We start from the raw sequence: 12,895 nt of genomic DNA, 5'->3' as shown, positions 1-12,895 counted from the left end.
TATGTTTTCTTTTATGTTATGTCAGTGTCTGGAATACTGTTTGCTTCGTGGCTTAGAGTACCACATGTAGCATTGTTGGGGTGCAGGTTATTCACAGTATAACTAAACGAAGCTGGATCGTTGATGGCACAAATTTTATGGAAATTGGCATATTTTTATTTTTGCCCTTTATAGTTTCGGGGGTTTGAAGTCTGTGTACGATCCTGATGGGAACATTTTTCTTATCATCGACACAGAACACGAAAGGATGACTTCGCGATGCTCAATACCAAGCCGCCCCCATATCCATCGCGTGAACTGGCGGTACGCCACGTAACGATATCATCTGGAAAGAAAAGAGTAAAGAACTCTGTCATACTGTGATATCTGGAATTACTCAGATCTAATGCATATTCGTTTGACTATAATGTCTAGCATACACTCCATTGACAGAAATGTATCACTGTAAATTGTCTCCATAGCTGCCTATGGGTGGAATTTCTTTCTGGACGTTACAGTTACAGTGTGCACAAAAGAGTACGCGACCTGTTTCGCGACTGCGTTAGTCGCTGCTGGGTTATAATGTGCCGAAAACGGCTAGAGGCTATACTTAAAACCTGTTGCAATACGTCAAGCACAACCACTTGAAGCCAGGCATGCAATACGAATGCAGAAGAAAGTTTTTAAGATGATCGCCATTACATTACGCATAATTTCTGGTGTGGCTCCGGAACGTGCTTGTATTCATTCACTTCTTTGCACGGATGACCGTTTTAAAGAGCCCTAAAATGGACGATTTTTTACATCATGATCTTTTTAAAAATTGGGTCAAAAGTACAAGTGGCATTCTTAAAACACACTACAGTCATGAAGTAGAAATTTAGCACCAGACAAAAATTATGCAGTGAATCTCCAGGGAGGGTTAAATTTCCTTCTGCTCTATCAGAGATGTTCTCTAAAAAATCTGAAATTTTCAGTTTTATTCCTACCAGAATGCAATTCGTTACTGATGCTGTTAAACATTCAATATACACTATTGATGATGCTTTGCACCTGAAATTATGCAATAATTTTAAATGAACAAACTGCATCAGTGAAAGCAATGGCATACTGTCTGCTTTGGCATGCACAAATAGAAGACTGAGAAAGTTGCAGAAGCTGCCAATATTTGCATGTGAACTGTTCAGCTTGCTGCTCGCGCTGAGCAGTCAGCGGCGGGTAACTGAAGACGCATAATAATGCTATAAATGTTATAAAGGTAGTGCAGGTACTCTGGAACTTTTTCGAGTGGGGGCAGGTGTTCAAGTTTTTATGTTGTTTTGATTAATTCCATGCTTAATTTAAATGTTTATTCAATTTTTATTTTTGTTCATATATTCCTACCTCACTGTTTCAAAGAGTATTTCTTATCCATATAAAATTTGAAATTAGTAACTTTATATTTACAGAGAGGTACACATGAGTAGTGATTCACTGTATTAAAAGTTTTTCCATACTCTTTCAATGCTAGTAATCATGCTCATGAACAGCGCTCGGTCAACAATTTCTTTGGGCAAAGAAATTTACGTTACTGAAATTAGACTTTTTAAGGCTTGCTAAGAAGGCAACAAGCTCAGCGCACTCTGCTTTACATTCATAGCTGCTTAAATTTGAAGGTTATGTCAGAGATCTAGAGGCGTGCCTTTTGTGGAAAAATTTTGGAGGGGAAAGGCAACCCCCCCCCCTCTATTCCAGAGTCCCTGGGCCTGTGATCAAGCCCCATATAATGTGAAAACCTGTTCAGGCTGCTTCTGATGCACAGCACTCACTTTTGAAGCAAATGCGGTAGTGCCATACTTTCTCTGTTACGAGGCCTCATTACGAAAAAAATGTGGAATACATTAGACCCGCAAACTAGCGCTGGCGCCTTTCAAAGATAATGCAGCTCGGGAAATAGCTACTTGTTGATATCCATGTCGGGCTCACGGCCCCTCTCAATAAGATCGCCGTATGCGACTTTCAGCATGTGTGTGTCCAAACAGAGGATGAAAAAATACTCATCCTCGAAGAGGCAGCCGTCCAACCGGGATACGCACTGCGCGAGATCTCGGCAGTAGAGCCGCTCCGCTGCCATTAGGATAGCTTGACACTGGCCGCATGTGCACCTGGATGAATTAGCATTTTGTTTATGTTCTGAGTGTTGTGTTTTTCTCCACACATTTTCTCTTTATAGGTTAGAAATGAACGTAATCTCATAACAGTCGCTCCGCCGGTACGTTTCGCAGTGTGACAATGGCCACGACGCAATAATTTTCCAAGCGCTATCTCTGTCCATTCGCGTACATCGTACATCGTCCGTAGTTCGCTGGGCACGCATACATATTGAGACCGGCTTCGCAGAATCGATCTGATCAAGCCACTGCTTTGCACAAGCGTTCGTTTTGGTGCCAAGGAAGGACGCATAGAAAAAAAAGCCAATCGTTCCACATTTAGCAGTGCACATTGTCAGCTTGTGCAGGGTCACCGTGCGGCGGCGGAGTAGCTGGATGAACGGCGGCGTCAACGCCGCGCACAGTGGTTATTGGCGGGCTAGCTTGGAGCACGTCTTCGTTTCTCGGCGTATCCCCATAGGGAACAACGCGCAGGTCGTTACTCCGTCGCAATATCTTGCAAACGATCTCGGATAAATCAGGAAAGGCCATTGTTCAATGTTCCTTTCTGCATGGTTGACGTGACGACGAAGCAGCCCTGGGCCAGCTGTGCGTTACGGTGATTGTTGGAAACATATAAACGACACTCTAACCATGGAAACGACGCAGCCAACCTTAGCATGAACGAGTTACTGAGAACAGGCAACCATGAAGTGCAAACTTCCGCGACATGCTCAGATGGGCTGTTTTGATTGGTCCCCCCAAGTGTCGTCATTGGGAGAGGGAAATGGGGACGGGAAGCTGCGCGGTAATCGAGTTGAGGGCAGCATTTTCTTTGCTTGTATTCTGAAATTTCTTCATCCATTACCTCCGGCTCCTATGCATCGATTCTCGTAAATATTTTTGAGTCAGCTCCTGTGTGACATAAAGATTGTATCTGAAGTGTAACCGGCATGAGTTCAAGCAGTGTTTCGCAGCCCCTTTAAGGACGTTGTTGAGGAAAGGTGTGAAGTGGCATCGGGGACCCAAGCAAGAGGCGGCACTACGTCATCTCACTTGCGTGCTCGCGGAAACCACAGAGCTGAGGCGCCTGACCTGAAAAGGGAATTTGTGATCTACACGGTTGCTTGTGACCTGGGCTTGGGAGTAGTCCTGCTTCAAGAGCACGAAGGTCGCCTGAGGTCGGTGGCGTTCGCCAGCCGCTCATTAACGCCCGCAGAGAGAAACCATTCCTTGACAGAAAAATAATGTCTCGTAATTATCTTCGCTCTGCGGAAGTTTGACTATTACGTCGACGAAGTCGCCTTCGTGACTGAGACTGATCCCATGGCACTTACGAATGGCTGAGGCGCCTAGGCGAGCGGAGCGGACGCCTAGCGCGATCGGCGCTACTCCTTCAGCGTTATGAGTTTACCGTGCGCTACAAGGAGGGGTAAGAACGACGTGGTGGCGGACGCACTTTAGCGCGCGCCCGTTGACGGCCTGGGAAGTAATACCAGCACCCACTCCACCGTGCGCGACAGGCGGAGCAGCGCGACTGCCGCGAAGCTCACCCATCGCCCCGAAGGAAGAGACAACTCACCTTCCCAGAGCGAAAGCGTGAACCACTTGGACTTCGTCAGTTCAGTGGTGAGCGTTTTCAACAGAAAGGAGCTATTGAAGGCAAATCGGTAGTATCCATTTTGTCGAAAATTGTTTGAGGGATCTTGGAGCTGGCGGCCACTGGTATTGGTGTCTGTGCGGGGCGGTCTAACACAGCTGGTAATGCTGTGAGCGCGATGGATATATCCCCTCCGGGAAGGTTACACACTAGTCCTTCAAGGTGGTGATTCCACGCACGTAGAGAGGAGCACGTTTACGCTGCTTTCATGACACACGCATCGATGGGCATGCAAGAGGCCCTAAGACATACCTCAAGCTGTGCCGCGTTGCTACCTGTCCTGGCATTAAGTGGGATGCGATTCGCTACGCCGGCGCATGCGCCGTGTGTGAAAGGGTCAAGCCGGGTGGTGGACGCCTACCGTGCCTCATGCAGCCGATCAATAGCCAGGGTCCTTGGCAACCTGTTGTAATCAGTTCTGCGCGTTCTTACATGCCAGTTCAGCAAATGGGTGGAACTATTCACACTTCGAAAGCTGACGGCATGCGTAATCATGGTTAAGCTGCTGGGAATAACAGCGCGTAGACGAGGGACAAAGAAAGGAATAGGAACTGTCCCCAGAATAACCAGCCTGATTCTTCTGAAAAATCATGTACACTCATCTTTAATAAAACTAGAATCCTGTACAAACACAAAGATAAACTAACAAGAGAAATGAGTGAAGCGTTTCATATTCATAAAAACTTTGACTCATGCGTGAGCACCCACTCTGTAACAGTTCATGACTGTTAACTAATGTATCTGGATTTAAATGATTGATTTATCAATGTGGCTTTTGGTGTTGCGCACGCGCCCGTGGTTGTCAAATGAGTATATTTTGCGTGTTTTTTCTAATAAACTTTCAGTTGTTAGTCAGCGCCGGTCATGTCGTCTTCTACTTTCTTTGTCCCTCGTCTACGCGCTATTATTCCCAGCAGTATGTACCAACTCGCTCAACTCTCCGTTTTATTGATGGTTAAGCTGTTCGAGGTGTTCACACCTTTGGGCTACTCCGGGCAGTTTATAACGGACAATGCATCGTACAAAACTGCAAAATTCGTCGTGGACTCGTTGTTGCCCTTGGCATTAGGCACGGGCAAACAACCATGTACCACGCACAGGCGAATCCAATGGAACGTGTGAAACGCAACACTAAGCAAATGCTTATTGCATTTGGGGAGACGCAAAACGACTGGTACAACTGTCTCTCCGAGGTTTGGTTTGCTCTCTGGTCGACCGGGAACCGCTCGACTGCATACACCTGCTGCTCTCAACCTTGACAGGGCGCTGACGAACCCAATAGAACTTACTCTCCAGGTTCGCAGCACCACCCCAATTGCTTCGACGGCATGCGCCAACCACGCGACCGGGCTGCGCGCGAGGATGACGGGGCTTTTACCCAAAGCCCGCCAGAGTCTGAGCACTGCTCGGGCCCAGCAGAAAGCGTAGTATGGTCGCTCTCATCGGGAAATCACTACAACCTGGGTGTCTTGGTGTTGAGGCGCAATCACGTGCTCAGTGACGCCAGTAAGAAATTCGCTGCTTCTCTGGCGCCGAAATAAACGGGTCCGTGTGCAGTTAGGGAGAAACTTTCCTTATTCCTCTACAGGATGGCGGACTTGACGCTAAGACCGACCGGCGGACCAGTGCCTGTTCGTGACCTCAAACCATACTTTCACATAGGGAATGAGTGGCCTGTGGAGAATGCTCTCAGGCGACAGCATGCAGCCACACCGAGAGGCAAGGCTCGACAACAGATCCCAGCGGCTCGTTACAACTTGCGCCCATGGCAGAACTCTGGCCAACGCACTGGGACTAATTTCTCAGGCTTAATATGGACTGAAGACCCCTTTCATATTTCGCAGTGTGGCTTCCAGAGCGAGCACGCGCTTTCTCTTACGAAATTACCGAGCGGGGTTGGATTAACGTAAACAAAAAATGTAAAATGGGAAAGTGACTAGAAAGAAAAGACGGCCTTGGAGCCGCAGGGGAGCCTTCGCAGGGAGCCCGTGGGAGAGCTTGCGGACGCTCAGACGAACGTTGCTGCTTCGGACATCCAGAACGAGGCCGTTTGGGAAACCGGCTGCACTTCATAACCAAGAGCCCGCTTTGATTGCCGAACAACCATGCCGAAAAACTGCTTCCGGTTGGCAGCGGGACGAGCGAGCGAGAATTCGGGGAAACCAGCGCCGGCGAAAACTGCAGCAGAGGAGCCGCCTTGGCTTCTCCCGGCCCCCGTGGCAGCGGCTTCGCCCACGAGAGCAACTTGGTACCCCGCTTGGCCCGCCTCGCAAGCTCTTGGTGGCCGCGGGAAAATGAATCGACGCGACTTTGCCACCCCCGCCAAAAGGAAAAGAGGCCGAGCCAAGAGCGAGCGCAGCAACCAGCTGAGTGGAGGCCTGCTGTACGCTATGCAAAGGGACAACACGGTGCGTAATTGCCCGAGCCTGCCTGCCGCCCGCGCGTCCCTTGAAAGCTGCCCTGGCCGATTTGGCCATCGAAGCGGGGCCTGCGGTCATCGATCCCATTCAATACTTGATTGACTCCACGGTCGTCCATGAAGGTCGTCTGCACTTGCTCCCTCTACTGGCGTCTACGGCTTTCGACGGTGGCACCGGTGGCCTCGACCTGAAACTTTACCTAAATGGTTTAAAATTAAACACCGTTTCGCCCGCCTGACTCGGTACACCCCTCGTAGAACGAAGTCGCTTCTCGACCGAATGGTAGGATTAAGTACGGGGGAATGTGGGGATACACGCGAATCCCCTGTCCCATAGGAATGGCAGCGCGTAATTATCATGCAATATTCTGGAGCCGTTCGGGAGGTTTGCGAGTGAGGGCAATGACGCTGGCCTCCGCCTCCTCTGCGCAGCCCGGGAGAAGGGCGTTTCTCCCGAGGCTGGGTCGTCTGCTGGCGGGAGCTGTGCACACGCACGGATGCAGATCTGCCACGGACACGGAGAACGCTGCCGTTATCGTCCGACCACTGCGTGTGACTTAACCGCCGCGGGCCGTGAACGAGGAGCCACGCGAGGAGAGCGGTACCTTCCTCCTCCGCTATTTTGTGTGTGCTCGCGCCTTTTTAAGGTTTTCACCCCTGTATGTGAGCGGAACACTCCCTCGTTGCGGCGGCTGTTTTAGTTGCTGCTGCTTGTATTTGTCGGGAGCAATAAACGCTCATGCGATTAGAATACTCGTGTTTGTCCCCTCTATCCCGAATCCGCCGTGGTTGTGACTTACCGCACCGCCGTTGGGGCTCTCAGCGCTGACTGCTAGGACTGACACGATGATGCTTGAGAGCGACTACTGCTTCTAGCACTTTGAGCATTATTACGAGAATAGCTCCCATCGTCCTATAAGGCAGTTATCACCTCCCTGTATATTAATAACTTTAACCTCTCCACCGGAAATCAGCCGAACATAAGCGAGACGTTGAAAGCTTCATTTTGTATATTGGCATCTTTTTACAGCGAGAGCTATTATACAAAAAATAGATTTATAAAATCTCTGCGTCGATCAGATAAACGAAAGTCCACAAATTGTGTCGCAACTGCTGCACACTTAGCTATTCCACAGGCTTCAGGAGTGGTTCTGCAAAACCAGTAAGTGTGGTCCACAACAGAACGAAGGGAAGTAAAAAGGAAACAAAAGAGAGCTTGGGGTAAATATTACAAGCGATCAACACTAGAGTTTCGTAAATTTTAAAAATGCGAGAGCTAAAGCTCGGTGCGTCCGTCGCAGTGACGAGAAAGCCTCTTGGCAGAGATCTTTTATCTATAAACGGTCAAGCCACATCTAAAAAAAATGTGGAGGTAGGTTCGAAAATTGAACGTAAACTTCTCATCGTTCACAATTCCTCTTCTGACAACACTTGACACACAAGCAAGCATATGGGAACAGGAAAACGGTTTTGGGGAACATTTCGCTGCATTTTCCTGTGTATCGCAGTTTACGCAGTCATTTTTAAAACAAAAATATAGCCGAAGTCAAAGACTTTCCATAAGCGGAGGGGGAAGGACAATACAACAATTTAATTGCTCTCTAGGAAATAAATATTATTCTTAGGTTGGAAAAAACTGCTCCATGGGCCGATTAGATACACAATGAAATGCTTTCTCATCATTTAACAGTGCCTCTAGAGCACTGTTGAATTTCGTTAACAAAACATTACTAGAAAGAAAAGTACGTAAGGCATGGAAAACAGACGTGATAGTGTCTTACGTAAAACCTGGAAAACCACCGCCTTCGCCTAGTAGCTCTAGACCAATGGCCTTTACAAGCTGTCTCGCCAAATCATTTGAAAGTGACCTGAATTAAAGACTAACATTTGTCCTTGAATGCTGCGAACTTCTTGATATCCATCAATGCGGTTTTAAAAAGGCATGTTCAAGAAGCGACGATTTAGGGCGCCTCGAAAATACTATCCGAGAAGCTTTTATACACAAACAGCACTGTGTTGCAGTCTTCGTGAATATGAAGAAAGCATGGGATACAACCTGGTGGTTTGAGATCTTCCTCGACCTAGGGTGCCGGTACCCGTGGTAGGATGTTGAACTGCCTCAATTACTTCCTTTCTACCCTCTCGAGGAACGAGAAGGCTCCATCCTCTCGAGGAACTCACTCCGGAAAATGCAGTACCTCTGGGATGTATATTAAGCTGGACACCTGTTTTATAAAAATGAATTCCGTAACGAAAATAATCCCACAGTCCATCATATATTCAGTCCACGTTGATGATCTTCAAATAGCCTGCACATCCTCAGGCGTCACAACATGCGAGAGACAATTACAGCTTACAGTAAACAAGACAACGACAAGGACCGATAAAAATAGTTTCATGTTTACCACACAAAAGTTGGTAGCAGTTCTGTTCTCGCTTTGAAGAGGGTTGCACACTGATTATACTCTATATCTGAATGAATTGACACTACCAGTAAATTATGAGCCTAAATTTTTTAGGAATAACGCTTGACAAAGGCACACTTTCCCGCCACACATAAACTCCCTCGAAAAGAAAGGTTCTCGAGCACTGAATATATTAAAGCACTCTCAAGAAAACACTGGGGTTCTGATAGGACATGTCTTTTACAAATTTATCACTTATTTATCGTAGCTGAACCAACTGGATCCAATACATAATTCAAGGTTACGTCTTCCTACTGCTGCACACAGGATGTCACCCATAAACATTCTGTACGTAGAAACCAACGAAACCTCACTTGCAGAGAGAAGAGCCGCGCTAACATGCTCGAACATTCTAAAAATCAATTCAGTGCAGAATCACCTGTTACCCTGTCGCTGCAAAGTACCCGTCTAGAACACACTTTAACAACAAACCGCAAGCTACCCGGCCAATGCTCTTGCGGTTTGAGGAGTTGTGCCAAAACGTCGGCGTACTAGCACATTGCCAAACATTTCTCGATGGCGAGATCCACTCCCTCCAAGGTACCATTTTTCTGCAATATGCGATTTCTCTCTTACACAGTTCCACAATAAACAAATTTCGCAAGGCGTAATACAGGAGTTTCTTATAGTCGAGGAAAAATACAGTACTTTCACAGCTGTTAATTTCAAGGGTTCAAAAGCAGATGCTTACATCGGAAGCGCCGTGGAACAGAGAATTGGAATAAAATAGTGATACTTCCAATGTGCGCATCCGTCGTCGCGGCCGATTGTTACGCCATCCATGTAGCCGTAGAAAAAATAGTAAATGAGAGCCTCGCAACTAGTGTTATATACACAGATTCTCATAATGCGCTCACAGCCGTTAACTCTAGAAATGCAATGACTCCGCTGCTTGGCGGCATCACACACAGCATAATAACCGCCATAACGCAAGGATAAAACATAAAACTGCTTTGAAACAAGTTATGTCGGCGTAAAAGGTGACGAAAAATCAGATTTGTGTGATGCTCTCGATCGTGACAAGCAAATTATGGAAGTAAATCTACCCTTTAATGTTTGCTACTCTTAATACGCCTTAACGCAATGAAAAATGAAAATCCGCTTACATCAATGCATTAAATAACAAACTGCACTTCGTAAAGCCAGTTATAGGCATTCCCACCAGAAATGTTTCAAAAAACTATCTGCGGTCTCCATGTCGGCCACACGCACATTACTCACAACTTTCTGCTAACGAAAAAAGACAAACCAGTTTCCACACGTGGAGATGAAGATACAGCAAAACACATTTTAATTTCGTGCTCTGAACTGGAAAAGATAAGGTCAAAGTGGTCTACATTTTATAATGAATGCATTCCTTTTGACCCAGCTCTGCTCTTGGGTGATATTGCAATTAATGAGATGACCTCTGGTTTTAGTTTTTTAACTTGAGGTTTACTTCAAGAAATCTAAATAATCACCCAGTGCTTCGCCTGATATGCCTAAGCCATTCCTCATTCCTGAGAAAATGTCTGAGGTCTTTGATTGGTTTGGAGCCTCGAGATACGTGCCGGGCAAGGATGGCCACTGAGGTTACCCGACCCTGTTTAATAATTTTATTAGCACCAGTTTCTAAAATCTTTCCTTTTGTCACCAGGAGGTAATTCTAGCAATTTAGGCAATCTAAAGCACCGGCAATTTTCCTAATTTCTTTAAAATTACCCAGAAAATTTCTCCTATACTTTCGGGCTTGGCACATGACCGCCTTACTTGCCTGTGTGTCATAAAACGCAACACAACACAACAATCTACTGTCATTGACAACGAACTAAATGAGGTAATTTCTGCACTCCCGACCAAAAAGATAAATGCAAGAGATTACATGTGTGGCAACTGGAATAATATTATCATGCTAGTCATTTTCTTGGTTGCCTAATCTTAAAGCACCAGCAATAAAGAAGATGGAAACTGTCCACGCTCTTCAGAGTAGATCGTTGAATAATTATAAATAAAGCACTAGATATTTCGGGTTTGAAGGACCGCGGATCATTTCGGGTGACAGGGCACAGGAGTGAGATCAAACGTTTTTCGGGACACTAAGAAACACAAGCATTGTGATTATTGGGTTCCTTGGTTGTCTTTACTGCTCGTTCTAGCCATCAGTTTTGTAGTCCACCAAGAAGTCACAGCGTTAAAGTTTTGTAAGTTTGTAAACAAGTCGTAAAAAACCAATAGAAAACAAAAAAGCAAAAGGAGTATCTCTCTACTTACTATTCTTTAAGTTCTGGTCTTAATGGTAACTACATAGTGCAATTCTTTTAGGTTGGGCGAAAATTGAATAAAAGTTAAAAGAAAAACAATCACGTCGCCGATGCGATCCCAATTCATCACCTCGAATTTCGCGCACGGTGCTCTACCAACTAAACTACGTTAACAGCGGCTGATTATTCTGCTTTCGTTGAATTCGTGTAACGCGCACGCTAACTTAGAAAGTGCTCACGAATACCACCCTGGTCAATAGCAGTGGACTAATACGCTTTGAATTAAAGAGCGTCGCGTGGAACGGTTCTTAATGGCGACGGCAGAAGGTGCGCGAGAAACATATGCTACCGTCACTTCAAGACTGCCTGAACTTATTAAGGCGTAAGCCTTCCTTGGCTCATAAGTGGCGTGGACGGAAGTTGTAGAAGAAAGTTTGTGGAGGGAAGTTGTCCGCAGTAACTATCAACCATAAGTTGCATGGTAAATAACATAAAATGGCCAAAGTTCATTAAGCAACAATTTTTAAGCAACATAAATGTATTGAAATAAAAAAGAAGGAAGAAAAGTGACATAAATATTCGGAAAGATAAAAAAAAATAAGGAAATAAAATACTTTAAAAAACAAAAACAACCATAAAAAGGTGGGAAACAAAAAAAAATGAAGAAAGAAAGAGAGGACAGGGAAGGGCCTGCACATTTACGCTCTTAAGCATACTTAAGTGCAATCCTGCATTATTTTAGCTCGTTAAGCTATCCAGAAGAAAATAGTTTGGAATTAAGCGGTTTGCTATGGCAAACGTAAGAATAACACCGAGGAACGCACAGAGCAGTGTTTCTACTTACTGATTTCCTTCATTTATGAAGTTCACTAATAAGAAATTAATAGTGTAATATGTTTTATGCTGATTAATTGTTAGAATGGAGACGAAAAAACAACCAATTGGAATTTATCAAGCTACGTGTGGCATCTTGTGTATGCTAGGTTTACACTGCAAGCAATGCTCACACGTGGTCCAGTTGTTTGATCATATTCGAAACATGCGCTACATAGAAACAAAAGGATACACAATTACAAACGACACAGCTAACCAGCGCCAATTTACAATTGTTGATTTCTCATAAGAGAGGCGAATGTATACACCTAGACTAGACAACCAAGTAACCACAAACGCTTCCTGCATTCCTGCACGTGACCTTGGCGATGACCCCGCATCTGCACTTCTATTACATCAGTTTCTTTTCGTCAGCGCGACAGATGGCATACTTACACACGTTCCTGTGTCCACTGTTTCGATCACGAAAGCTTCCACAATTTCCCTTTCAATTTGTTCCTTCTGCTTGCGTACAGTTTCAGGCCAGTGGAATCATTCTTAATACGTCAGACTTCAATAATAATTCATAATAATAATAATTCATAATATTAATAATTCAAGAATAATTCAGACTTTACCCTGCAGCGCCCGAAGGCTTTAGAGCAGGACGGTTAAAAGATAGAAGAAAATACAGCTTCATTCACACAACACACTTATGTGTATGTTAATCGATTCCACTCATGCATTGTTTCAACAACGAAGAAATTTTCATAGGTGCCAGTATTCACGTGATATTCGCGAATTTTAAGACAGTGGTCAATGCGCCTGTAAACATAGTGTGGGCCTTTGAGTGGTATTTGTTAATTCTGCTTTATTGTATGTCACAGTCTAAGCATTATTTTTGTTCTGCGGGCGGCAAGTAGTTGCCATTCTAGTTGCTCTTTCATGGTTTTTAAACTCTACTTCCTTCTGAATCGTCGCAAGACAAACCTACCTGCATAGTTTTGAATTTTTTCGAATTTTTTCAAAGGCATACTTGAAAATAGATCTTACGCAGCTCATATAGGCAGAAGTTTTTAAGCTGAGATGGAAATTTGTTTGCATGAAATTCGGTGGCATACTACTTCTGCGCACCAAGTCGTCAATATGTACATTAATGAGCAATAAGATGACAGTGTTACGTCTAAATA

The sequence above is a fragment of the Amblyomma americanum genome, chromosome 11, assembly GCF_052857255.1.
Source record: "Amblyomma americanum isolate KBUSLIRL-KWMA chromosome 11, ASM5285725v1, whole genome shotgun sequence".
NCBI classification, from domain to species: Eukaryota; Metazoa; Arthropoda; class Arachnida; order Ixodida; family Ixodidae; genus Amblyomma; species Amblyomma americanum.
Note: the sequence above shows the minus strand (reverse complement) of the source record.